This window comes from Rhipicephalus microplus, chromosome 7 (genome assembly GCF_043290135.1).
Source record: "Rhipicephalus microplus isolate Deutch F79 chromosome 7, USDA_Rmic, whole genome shotgun sequence".
In the NCBI taxonomy this organism is placed as follows: Eukaryota; Metazoa; Arthropoda; class Arachnida; order Ixodida; family Ixodidae; genus Rhipicephalus; species Rhipicephalus microplus.
In genome coordinates, this window is record NC_134706.1 from 172,810,747 (window position 1) to 172,818,246 (window position 7,500).

Here is a 7,500-nt window from a genome sequence, read left to right on the forward strand (position 1 = left end):
ATATCACACGAGGACTCACAACCAACAATTTTCAGTTTGAAGTGTAAAAAATCTGCAGGTGTTGACGTAACTGACTTGCCCCGTACCCTTGAGTACATCCATGAAGTTCTCGTAGTACTACTAAATCGCATTATTCCAAGTGGAGAAATTCCCATAAACTTGCAAACCTCTACACGAAAATCGGTGCGCGTGATAAAGTTGAAAATTATCGTCCGATATCAAATGTGCCTTCTATAACACAAATTCTAGGAAAAAAAAAACACTTGTTCGCCGTTTTCTGCGCCGTGACTGGCAGCACTCCGGCGAAGCGAAACGGGGTCGATTCGAGCACGATATCGGCGTCTTTCGACGTGCTCGCCGGCGACCGTCGCACGAGTACGTCGCACGAGCGCGTCTGCCGGGGCGCCGTTTGCGAAGCCGACGCAAAAGTGGGAACCGCCGCTCGGATGATCGCCGCTTTCGGCAGAGTGAGTGTTGGCACTCCGGGGAAGCGAAACAGCGTGAATGCGCCCACGAAATCGGCGTATTTTGAAGTGCCCGCCGGCGACCGTCGCACGAGTACGGTAAACCGCGTCAGCCGGGGCGTAGTTCGGGACGCCGACGAAAAAGTGGGAAGCGCAACTCGGATCTTCGCCGTTTTTGCAGGAGTGAGTGGCGGCCCTCCTGCGAGACCAAGAAGCATCGATTCGTGCACGAATTCGGCGCCTTTCGACGTGATCGCCGGCGACCGTCGCTCGAGTAGGGCAAACCGCGTCTGCCGGGGCGGGCTTCGGGACGCCGATGCGAAAGTGGGAAACGCTGCTCGGATGTTCGCCGTTTTTGGCCGAGTGAGTGCTGGCACTCGGGCGAAGCCAAACGGGGCCGATTACGGCACGATATCGGCGTCTTTCGACGTGCCCGCCGGCGACCGTCGCACGAGTACGGTAAACCGCGTCTGCCGGGGCGGGCTTCGGGACGCCGATGCGAAAGTGGGAAACGCTGCTCGGATGTTCGCCGTTTTTGGCCGAGTGAGTGCTGGCACTCGGGCGAAGCCAAACGGGGCCGATTACGGCACGATATCGGCGTCTTTCGACGTGCCCGCCGGCGACCGTCGCACGAGTACGGTAAACCGCGTGAGCCCGGGCGGAGTTCGGGACGCCGATGCGAAAGTGGAGAACGCCGCTCGGATCTTCGCCGTTTTTGGAGGAGTGAGTGGCGGCACTCCGGAGAAGCCAAGGAGCGCCAATTAGCGCACGATATCGGCGTCTTTCGACGCGCTCGCCGGCGACCGTCGCACGAGTAGGGCAAACCGCGTCTGCCGGGGCGGGGTTTACGACGCCGACGCAAAAGTGGGAACCGCCGCTCGGATGTTGGCCGTTTTTGGCAGAGTGAGTGCTGGCACTCCGGCGACGCGAAAGAGCGCGAATGCGCCCACGAAAGTGGCGTATTTGGACGTGCTTGACGGCGACCGCTGCAGGAGTACGAAAAACCACGTCAGCCGGGGCGAGCGACCCACGGCGGTCTGGGTGCTTATCGCTGCTATTATAGGGGCACCCCGGCAGACGCAGAAAAAAAAAATTTTTTTTTCGACCTTCTTTTTTGCTGGTCGAGCTCGGGTAACCCAGGTCGCAATGGGAGCCGCGCACGAAAGCGGCGTCGCGAGACGCGTTCGCGGTCGCTAGTCGCACGAGCTCGGCAACCGCGTCAGCCGGCGCGGAGTTCGGGATGCCGACGGCTAAGTGGGTACCGCTGCTCGGATGTTCGCCGTTTTTGGCCGAGTGAGTGCTGGCACTCCGGTGAAGCCAAGGAGCGCCAATTCGTGCACGATATCGGCGTCTTTCGACGTGCCCGCCGGCCACCGCCGCACGAGTACGGCAAACCGCGTCTGCCGGGGCGGGGTTTGCGACGCGTACGCAATAGTGGGAACCGTCGCTCGGATGTTCGTCGTCTTTGGCCGAGCGAGTGCTGGCACTCCGGCGAAGCGAAACGGGGCCGATTCGGGCACGATATCGGCGTATTTCGACGTGCTCGCCGGCGACCGTCGCACGAGTACGGCAAAGCGCGTCTGCCGGGGCGAGGTTTGCGACGCCGACGAAAAAGTGGGAAGCGCCGCTCGGATCTTCGCCGTTTTTGCAGGAGTGAGTGGCGGCCCTCCTGCGAGACCAAGAAGCATCGACTCGCGCACGATATCGGTGTCTTTCGACGTGCCCGCCGGCCACCGCCGCACGAGTACGGCAAACCGCGTATGCCGGGGCGGGGTTGACGACGCCGACGCAAAAGTGGGAACCGCCACTAGGATGTTCGCCGTTTTTGGCAGAGTGAGTGCTGGCACTCCGGCGAAGCGAAAGAGCGCGAATGCGCCCACGAAAGTGGCGTGTTTGGACGTGCTTGACGACGACCACCGCAGGAAAACGAAAAACCACGTCAGCCGGGGCGAGCGACCCATGGCGGTCTGGGTGCTTATCGCTGCTATTATAGGGGCACCCCGGCAGACGCAAAAAAAAAAAGTTTTTTTCGACATTCTTTTTTGCTCGTCGACCTCGGGTGACCCAGGTCGCAGTGGGAGCCGCGCACGAAAGCGGCGTCGCGAGACGGCTTCGCGGTCGCTAGTCGCACGAGCTCGGCAACCGCGTCTGCCGGGGCGGAGTTCGGGACGCCGACGGCTAAGTGGGAACCGCCGCTCGGATGTTCGCCGTTTGTGGCCGAGTGAGTGCTGGCACTCCGGCGAAGCCAAACGGGGCCGATTCCGGCACGATATCGGCGTCTTTCTACGTGCTCGCCGGCGACCGTCGCACGAGTACGGCAAAGTGCGTCTGCCGGGGCGGGGTTTGCGACGCGTACGCAATAGTGAGAACCGTCGCTCGGATGTTCGTCGTCTTTCGCCGAGCCAGTGCTGGCACTCCGGCGAAGCCGAACGGAGCCGATTCGGGCACGATATCGGCGTCTTTCCACGTGCTCGCCGGCGACCGTCGCACGAGTACGGTAAACCGCGTCAGCCGGGGCGGAGTTCGGGACGCCGATGCGAAAGTGGGAAGCGCCGCTCGGATCTTCGCCGTTTTTGGAGGAGTCAGTGGCGGCACTCCGGTGAAGCCAAGGTGCGCCAATTCGCGCACGATATCGGCGTCTTTCGACGTGCCCGCCGGCCACCGTCGCACGAGTACGGCAAACCTCGTCTGCCGGGGCGGGGTTTGCGACGCCGACGCAAAAGTGGGAACCGCCGCTCGGATGTTCGCCGTTTTTGGCAGAGTGAGTGCTGGCACTCCGGCGAAGCGAAAGAGCGTGAATGCGCCCACGAAAGTAGCGTATTTGGACGTGCTTGACGGCGACCGCCGCAGGAGTACGAAAAACCACGTCAGCCGGGGCGAGCGACCCACGGCGGTCTGGGTGCATATCGCTGCTATTATAGGGGCACCCCGGCAGACGCAGAAAGACAAAAAAAAATGGGGACATGGCGTGCGTCACCGTGCGGCTTCGCAGCGTTGCCGAAGTCGCCGAGCCCTTCGACTGAGCCGAACGGCGGACAGGGAACGTTGGTCGGCCGTTCTAACCTGTCGGTGCCACGCCGAGACGTCGTTAAGGAAAACCGCGTCGTGGGCCTCTACGACGCCGTCGAGTCGTTGTACGTTTGGTGTCCAGCGTGTCGGCAGCGAGTAGCGGACACGTCGTTCACGACTTCGGTCTTTCGCAGTCGACGCGAACTTGCGGAGAGTCGTGGTGCCTCACGTTTTCGGCAGAAACCGCGGCGGAATTTTCCCGTGCGTGCGCGTACGACCTCGGTGCTGTGCCGTCAGCGTAGTGTTGCACAAACTCGTGGCCTACCCAAGGTGCGGTACGTTTGCGGCCGTATCCTCGGTGGGAATTTCGTGAGTAGGGTCGCAAATTCTACGACCTCGGCGGGTTTGAGAGCGACGTAGACTTGTGGCACGCTCAACGTGCCACACGTTTCGGGGCACACCCGCGGTGAAATTTTCTCGAGTACGCTCGTATTAGTGCCCAAGGAGGTCTGGGTACTTATCGCTGCTATTATGTGGGGGTTCTCGTGAGCGGCGTACGCGAAAGCGACCGGGTGTCTGATATGCGGCGGGCTTCGGCCTCGTCAAGCGTGTCCTCGGGTCTGCTCCAGGGGAATCCACGGCAGTCGTCTGCAGCCTCATCCGCTTGATGCGTTAGGGGCTGGTTGTCGGACGGTGCCGTTTTACCACGATATCGAGGTGTGTTCCGTGTCGTCCTCGGGCGATTCAGATGCGAAAGCGCCGAAGACGCGGGCGTGACCCGTCGTCTGGCGGCTTTGCAGTCTCGGCTCCGTTGCTAGTTCCGGCCGGTCCACCGACAGTGCAGCGGGCTTGGGCAACCCGCACGGCGCGACCGAGTCGATGCAACGAAAAAGAGCGAGCATGAACGTGCTTCTTGCCGCACGGCTCCCACTCGTCTTTCGGGAAGGTTGTGCCGTAGCGAGCTCGAACGCCGTCATCTCGGAGTGCAAAATAAGCGTGTTGGGGCGCCTGAAGGTGGCCTCCGCCGCACACAGACTGCGTCCGGCCCGCCGAAGGCGAGGACGGACGCGCAGTCGAACGATTACCTGGTTGATCCTGCCAGTAATCATATGCTTGTCTCAAAGATTAAGCCATGCATGTCTAAGTACATGCCGAAATAAGGCGAAACCGCGAATGGCTCATTAAATCAGTTATGGTTCCTTAGATCGTTTCTTCCTACTTGGATAACTGTGGCAATTCTAGAGCTAATACATGCAGTGAGCCTGGAGCCCTTTGGGTAACGGGTGCTTTTATTAGACCAAGATCGATCGGGTTTCGGCCCGTATTGTGTGGTGACTCTGGATAACTTTGTGCTGATCGCATGGCCACGAGCCGGCGACGTTTCTTTCAAGTGTCTGCCTTATCAACTTTCGATGGTAGGTTACTTGCTTACCATGGTTGTTACGGGTAACGGAGAATCAGGGTTCGATTCCGGAGAGGGAGCCTGAGAAACGGCTACCACATCCAAGGAAGGCAGCAGGCGCGCAAATTACCCACTCCCGGCACGGGGAGGTAGTGACGAAAAATAACAATACGGGACTCTTTTGAGGCCCCGTAATTGAAATGAGTACACTCTAAATCCTTTAACGAGGATCAATTGGAGGGCAAGTCTGGTGCCAGCAGCCGCGGTAATTCCAGCTCCAATAGCGTATACTAAAGCTGCTGCGGTTAAAAAGCTCGTAGTTGGATCTCAGTTCCAGACGAGTAGTGCATCTACCCGATGCGACGGCTCGGACTGAACATCATGCCGGTTCTTTCTTGGTGCACTTCATTGTGTGCCTCGAGATGGCCGGTGCTTTTACTTTGAAAAAATTAGAGTGCTCAACGCAGGCGAGTCGCCTGAATAAACTTGCATGGAATAATAGAACAAGACCTCGTTTCTGTTCTGTTGGTTTTTGGAATACGAGGTAATGATTAAGAGGGACGGACGGGGGCATTCGTATTGCGGCGCTAGAGGTGAAATTCTTGGACCGTCGCAAGACGAACTACTGCGAAAGCATTTGCCAAGAATGTTTTCATTGATCAAGAACGAAAGTCAGAGGTTCGAAGGCGATCAGATACCGCCCTAGTTCTGACCATAAACGATGCCAACCAGCGATCCGCCTGAGTTACTCAAATGACTCGGCGGGCAGCTTCCGGGAAACCAAAGTATTTGGGTTCCGGGGGAAGTATGGTTGCAAAGCTGAAACTTAAAGGAATTGATGGAAGGGCACCACCAGGAGTGGAGCCTGCGGCTTAATTTGACTCAACACGGGAAAACTTACCCGGCCCGGACACTGGGAGGATTGACAGATTGAGAGCTCTTTCTTGATTCGGTGGATGGTGGTGCATGGCCGTTCTTAGTTGGTGGAGCGATTTGTCTGGTTAATTCCGATAACGAACGAGACTCTAGCCTATTAAATAGGTGCGGGGTTCCCAGCACCTTACAACCTTCTTAGAGGGACAAGCGGCTCCTAGCCGCACGAAACAGAGCAATAACAGGTCTGTGATGCCCTTAGATGTCCGGGGCCGCACGCGCGCTACACTGAAGGAAGCAGCGTGTCTTTATCCCTGTCTGAAAAGACTGGGTAACCCGTGGAACTTCTTTCGTGATTGGGATAGGGGCTTGCAATTGTTCCCCTTGAACGAGGAATTCCCAGTAAGCGCGAGTCATAAGCTCGCGTTGATTACGTCCCTGCCCTTTGTACACACCGCCCGTCGCTACTACCGATTGAATGATTTAGTGAGGTCTTCGGACCGATGTCCGGCGCGGCCTTTCGGTTGCGCCGGTCTGTTGGAAAGATGACCAAACTTGATCATTTAGAGGAAGTAAAAGTCGTAACAAGGTTTCCGTAGGTGAACCTGCGGAAGGATCATTAACGGATTGTGAAGGGTGAGCGCCTCAGCTGCGTCTGCGCCCGACACTTTCTGCCGCTGACCCCGTTTGGACGCGGGGTCGGCTTTTCCCCACGGGGCTGCCTGAATGTGGAGCGGCACCCCGTGACAAATTGTTGCGCCCAGCGGACGCCAACACCGCGACCTTGGACGGTCGGCCAGGTGGCGGACGCGGGTACAAACGGCGCAACGCACTCATAGGTCGGCTTTCGACCCGCCACTGCACCGTGGCTCGAAGCGCTCGAAATGCGCGACCCGACCGCTGCGGGACCGCCTAGTACTGTAAACAGGAGCGGCGGAGCGCGAACGGCGAGTCGTGGTTACGTCGGTAGAAGGCGAGGCTGCGCGTTCCCGAAACGCCAGCCGAGTGCCCTCCCGACCGTTCGAGCGTGCAAGAACGAGACCCGACAATCGCGCGGCGACTGCCAAGTACGAGAGGAACGGCACAAGCGTCGGCGGTCGGTCAAGGAACTGGCGATGTGACGGGTCCGCTGTGCACCAGTGCATACCGTCCCGCCGTCCGCGGCAAGCGCCTCCGCGTCCTCGGGTGACGGAGGCTGCCGGTCGGTTCTTGCAGGCGAGGGATCTCGCTGGCACCGGTTCGCGTTGACGCGCGGCCGGTCATGGCACGGCGATGCGACGGCCGAGGTGCGCAGTACTCGATGGAGGAACCGCACGCTCCGATGACCGTCCCGCCCTCCGCGGCGTATGCGTACCGACCGTAATGGTTGCAGCAGCGCCGGCCGGCTTTTGAATTCGCCACACGAAACACGGTGCGAGATCGCGGTTAGGGGAGCGTCGACGTTGCCAGGCGTTTTGCTTGCTGCCGAGGGAAAGGCGGCACGGCCACGTCGCGCTCGTCGCGATTAGCGGGTCTGCGCGCTTTGGGAAGGTGCCGCAACGACTTGCCGAAAGAGGAAGCACGGAAGAACGAGGGACTTGGACGTCCCGACAATTGAACGCACTTGCGGCCAGGCCCTTGCTGGCTTCGTTCTTCCGCCTCGAGTAGGCTCGTACGCGGCTCCGTCGCCGGAAGTGGTCCTTGGCACCGACTTCGGTGGACGTGGGAAGTGCCGCGCAAGTACGGCGCGCCTGGCTCCACCTGTTGGCTAAA

General features: G+C 59.4%; 1 non-coding gene across 1 annotated transcript; it reads left to right on the forward strand.

The window, feature by feature from the left end:
• Positions 1-4,555: 4,555 nt before the first annotated feature.
• On the forward strand, positions 4,556-6,370 carry LOC142767993 (small subunit ribosomal RNA). The gene has a single exon (XR_012885199.1). It is a non-coding gene; the product is annotated as a small subunit ribosomal RNA (ribosomal RNA).
• Positions 6,371-7,500: the final 1,130 nt, after the last annotated feature.